The sequence below is a fragment of the Lygodium microphyllum genome, chromosome 4 (genome assembly GCF_053477565.2).
Source record: "Lygodium microphyllum isolate KBCC chromosome 4, Lygodium_microphyllum_v1.1.10, whole genome shotgun sequence".
Lineage (NCBI taxonomy): Eukaryota > Viridiplantae > Streptophyta > Polypodiopsida > Schizaeales > Lygodiaceae > Lygodium > Lygodium microphyllum.
Genome location: NC_141138.1, coordinates 142,409,468 through 142,415,455, shown reverse-complemented (window position 1 = coordinate 142,415,455; position 5,988 = coordinate 142,409,468).

Genomic DNA, 5,988 nt, shown 5'->3' with positions numbered 1-5,988 from the left:
TCTCTCTCTCTCTCTCTCTCTCTCTCTCGTGTTCATACATGAAATCGTCTTCTAAAATGCTTACTAATCTGAATCATTGCCCTTGCAAATTAGAAGATGAATCTTAAAAAAGGGTGTGCTAAGATTCATTGCCCTGCAAATTATTAGAAGATGAATCTTAAAAAAGGGCGTGCTTTCTTATCAGGTTACTTATTTCTGAAATGGAGTTTCTTGGAGTAACATCAAGTTCTTGGTAGCTTATTGGGTTTTTAACGATGTACTATACTATGTACATAATTGTCCCATGGTAGTCCCTGGTTGAACTTACTGGAAGGGCTTCAACTTCTACCCACCATCGCCTATGTGATTCAAACCTTGTAGATAAGATCAATCATAGGATCCAGACAAATTAGAAGAAGATGAATCTTAAAAAGGGTGTGCTTTCTTATCAGGTTGCTTATTTCTGAAATGTCTGCGTTTCTTGGAGTAACGTCAAGTTCTTGGTATTTAAAGATGTACTATACGATGTAGATAATTGTCCCCCGGTAGTCCCTGGTTGAACAGGAAGGCTTCAACTTCTCGAGAACCAACCACCACTTACGTGATTCAAACCTTGTAGATAAAATCAATCATAGGATCAAGACAATTTCGATCGAAAACAAGTATTCTGAATGAAATTGAAGGTTGATACTCAAATCGCAACGAAGATCTCATACTACGGGCCTCATATGATGTAAGCGCTAAGTTGATTGATAGCGAGCAGTGTAGGTTTGGTCTTTTATTCTGTTGTCCTGGCTGTGCCTTGCGGCCCAGATACATGCTGAATTGTGAAGATGCAGGCAGGCTGTGGTGTGCTGCTTCTTGCATTAACCCAGTTTTCTCAGTCACTGTGTATTGCCATCTGCAGGCTTCTGTGGGCTTGCCACTTCTTGCACTACCTCAAATTTCCCAGTCTGTGTATCGTTATCTGCCTAGAATCCGTGGTCTTACCTAAGAAGAAACGATCTTTGGACAATCCAGATCTGCTCGGTACATGAAAACCCTTGGTTCCTTTTTCTTGTTCAAGGTGGTCTGTTCTTCATACATGTATTTACCATACTCAGCTCTGCAGCTTCTTTGCTTGCTCCTTGAATCAGTCAATCGTTAAGTGCGAATTTTAATAGATTTTCTCAGTCAAGCGCGCGCACAATTTGGATGCAATGCGCACAATTATGTTTCAAAAATCTGGGGAATTTTATGTGGGTCTTGTTACAACGCTTTCATCTGTGGTTGTGAACTGCTACCCAGGGCCGCTATCTTCTTTTGTGGTTGTACACTATCGCACTTAAGCACAAATGGATGCGTGAGCAGTAACAAGCTTGCATGGAGAACTGTGATCCATTATTGACTAACATTGTGGTGTTTGATCTTGTCATACAGTATGCAATTGCTCTATCATAATTTGTATTACAAATTTTGGAGAATTGTACCAACTCTATGCCGTATATCAGGAAAGCTTCATGTTAATGCACTCAATCTATGATAAGACTACATAACATATTGCTTTTTGATCTCTAAATCTTTTCCTTAGTGGTTTAAATATTTCCATGTAAATGTGAACAATAAAGTTCTTTTGGTACAAATACAATTTACCTTTGCACGAACAGCATACATCTACAAATTAATATATCATTTTGATTTTTATTCATCACATGACATAAGTGCACATAACCTACATGGATGGTTATGTAAAGCATTCGAATCTACAAGGAGTATCCATTTTGACTTCAAAACTCATGGTCTATATCATGCTCTTTGTGATGTGGTTTGGTCTCCACTTTTTTGCCTTCCCCATTGGCACAATTGCTTGAGAAACTACTCCAAGTTATTATTGTATGGGTTGGTAGTGGTATTAGTGGATCTTTGAGACTAGTGTAGAGTAAATTAGTATAAGGCTTTACTCATTAGTATTGAGCAGATGCATCGATTGTGGAAGGTTTGAATCACTATTGGAGTCCTTGAATCTACTACCAAAGCAAGCTATATTAGTTTGCCATGAACCATGGTTAGGCTTGATGACATGTCTTTTCACTCGTGCAAAAGGTGAACTATCAAGCAAAATCATCTCTAATTCCTCATTAAGTCATTAGAACTTAATATTGAAATTTTAGACTCTTTGGATGGACAAATTCTGCTCCCTGAAAATCCTATAAAGATGCTGTTGAAGTAACCCATAAGCACAAGTTCAAAAAACTTGTATGGATGTTATTTTTTCCTTTCTTTTCCTTTTCTAAACCTATAGCCTCGTGACAATGTTAGTGTTTATAATAAATGACGTTCAAGGGAAAGTCTCTATACTATTGTAGGGGTGCTTTGTAGATGAAGGTGAACATGACAAGTTGGCATCCAAGAAGAACACTCTTATGGTTCTAGGAAAGAAAGTTTCTAGAGTTGAGTAGTGCAAACTACAACTCTAAATAAGTATCGAAACATAAAATCCACTTATGTATATTTTTCGATTCATTGTCATAATTTTTTGTTTTAAAATTTTTAGGGGTTAAGAGGAATTCAAGTTTGCAAAGTTCTTTAACACAGCATTTTAGGAGTTAAGAAGCCTATAAGCCTTACTTTGACATTATGAATGAAGCATTTGGACCATTGTAGTTCAAGTTATTTGCTTGCTATAAGTAGTTACAAGTGCCTAAAACTTGCTTGCTAATTAATTTATGTAAGAATTACTAAACAGTCATATATAAAGGCACCTTGAAGTGTGTAGATCCTTACAATGTTCATCTAGCATACACTACCTTCTCGATCCAAGCTTCTCATGTGTTAAACATTGTATACCCAATTAATTTGTTCATTGAATCCTTGGCTTTGCAACCATCTTGGTGCTTTCTTTGCATCATATTTGCTAGAGTTAAGAAGCATGCTTGCACAAACTCTCTCAATCTATGTGGAGTAACAAACACTTCTATGAGACCAAAGGCTCTTGGTATGTTGACCCTTTTTACTCCCTCTACTCTTTTAGGTAGTATGACAACTTAGGAGGTTTCTCAAGATTTTGATGCTTGCATAGGTTGTTGAACCAAGTAGAGCATCACTTTGCATTTTAGTGTCAACATTTCTTAGTTGTGTGAACGTTTGTAAGTAGCCAAAAGTTCATGGAAGCAAAGCATTTTTTGAGACCTAGAGTAGCTAATCATGACCCATGAAATTGCTCTCAAATTCTAGCTTTCTAATTCTATATGATGCAAGCACTTTCTTAGTGGACTTTCCTAGGAACTTGTAAGTACCTCTAAACATAAAGGACTTCTTTCCTAACCCCTTCAATACTATCAATATCTCCTCCTTGCACAATTGTTTATTCTTGAGTAATATGCATGCTTATTTGCATTTTCCTAAAAAGTGAGCACTTATGGTGTGAAATAAAATGAGTCACTATTGATTGAAAGAGTGGTCACAATCCCTTCTTCGTTGCATTGGTCTAAAGTTGTTCGAGAAAGGCCACGTTTTGATCCCCACAGATATAATGAGCAATCAAGGTCAAGGCATCCTTCCCTAAGGCATCATAAAAAGCACACCGTTGCACTATCAAATTTGAAAAAATCACTAGTTGCTTCTTACATGTCACACAAATCTCAAAGTATGTCACATGTACATTAAGTTAACCATGCAAACATGTAGGCTTCAATTCATTAAAAGAGACACCATTGATGAATATGTAAAATGTCTCTAGGTGCTTAACTAGAGCCCCCATATAAAATTCTTGCCATGTAAATGTGCAAGCTTTAGTTTGTCAAAAGAGACACCATTGACGAATATGTAAAATGTCTTTAGGTGGTCAACTAGATCCCCCATATGAAATATCTATGTTGGCACTTTTAGCATAGGCCTAAACAAAAAAACTAGTCTTTGAGATTAAGGTTTATTGTTCTCATATATACTTTCACTCATTTCTTCACTGTTGGGTTTGAAACTAGTACTAAGACCCATTAGTATATCTTCCTCTTATAAAAATTTATTAAAAGGGAATGCCAAAAAAAAAAAGAGGATACTTCTAGGTTAGAGGATTCAATAGAGTAAGGTTCAATATCCCCTTCCATGTGCCCAATGAGGTCCCCCTTCCCCACTTTGGGGCTTTGTAGGTATGCTTTAGCAGTGGATCCAAATGCACATATATGGTTGTAGTGATGCGCTCAAGTGAGGTATCCTATAGGTGATCTCCATCCTCTGTCCTAAAGTCTCACATGTGCAACATTAGGAGGGTGTGGTCTAGGGGCATGCTTTATGTCCCATGAAGGTCCATAACACTTCATATTAGAGTGAATCTATTGCAAATCCTTCTAGCTCAGAGGAGAGCAGCCTCATGGTTGTAAAGGAGATCCTGATGGAATATGAAGCTGACCACCCTAATGTGCCAACTGAGCTATAAAGACCCACAATGAAGCTAAGCTATGCTCAGAAGCCTAAAGACAAAGGTTGAAGATCTAGAATAGACCCTATATGAGGTTCACTACCAGCTCATCATGGTACAAGAAAGAGACAAAATTTGTGGCAAAGTGAGGAAAGCTTGAGACCTTGACACAAAGTTGCAAGGATACATAATCATTAGGCAAGATTGAGAGACTACCTTTAAATCTAAAGACGTGCGAGAATGGGCCGACTCGTATCTAAAGGAGATGAAAGTCAAAAAAGTTTAAGAGCTGAAGAATGGATCCAAGCCAATCGAAAAAGAGAAGAAAGATGAAGAGAAGCCAAAGGAGAACAAGGGAATGAAGAAAGTGACTCTTAAAGATGACTTTAAGCCAAAAGGATAATTAGAAGAGTACTAGCAATAGCATCAAATGACTACCCTAAAGACTAGTATCATGAAGCTAAATACACACAAGGAGGCTATCCAAAAGAACACTACTACATCAACTACTAGCAAGGAAAAGAAGGATACTACCTTGAAAATTATCTCATCAACTACCACTAAGCAGGAAAATGCCTCTCATTAGGGGAAATTTGGACTCAAGTTTGGGCCTTGTAAGAAATTCCACCTTAGCAAAAAGAGAGGTAATTTAAAAAGATTAAAAATGACAAAAAAGTCAAAAAAATAAAATTTTATTCTTTTCTCCAAAATACACAAACTAACACATAGCTTTTAAGCCATCAATGAGCCCTGATTAAGGGTCTAGATGTCAATACTTAGAATTAAGTGCACAATGCTCATAATTAGATTGCTCATATCTAGATTGAGTGGGATTGATGGCATAATTTCTGTTTATCAAAAGATGATACAAAAGACTATGTGAAGTCTTAGTTGAGCTCACCACATTATGCTTTGAAACATTCCATGTATTCTATCTTATTTTTTGGAAAAAACTTTACAAACATCACAAACAAGGACAGTTGGGATCGCATCAACATCACAAACGAAGATGGCTAGCATGGAATCAACAGGGATGGTTGGAATTGAATCAACATCATAAAAGGAGATGATTAGGGTGGAATCAACAACACACATAGAGATGGCAATACCCAAATCATCATCAAAGATATGCAGGAGAGAGGCATATCACCTCCATGTTAAGCTTGATCATGAGTATGAGCCATTATGTAAGAAAAACAAACCTTGTCTCATGTCTTCTACGCCTAAAGAACTACACAAGTCATATGGAAAGAGGAATATAGATCTAGGGACTAATGGGAAACAATATCCAAGGGGTCCTCTGCATAACTCATGACCTTCGTTCAGGGATATTACATCCTCAGTAATTTTTGTTAAAGATAGTTATAATGGCCTCTTAGGATACACACAACATTTGGATGCCATTAGCAATGTGCATAAGTTAGAAAGAGATTTGTTAGAGAAGGAGAATGCCTATTTGAGGATAACATTACAACAATGTAAGCATAGACTACTGTAGAATAAGGAGACTCTTTTAGAGTTAGAGAAACAAAGAGATCAATTGAAGCTTACAGAAATAGTACTAGGGAAATAGTACTAGAGATGAACATTGACATTAAGAAAAGGATACATGT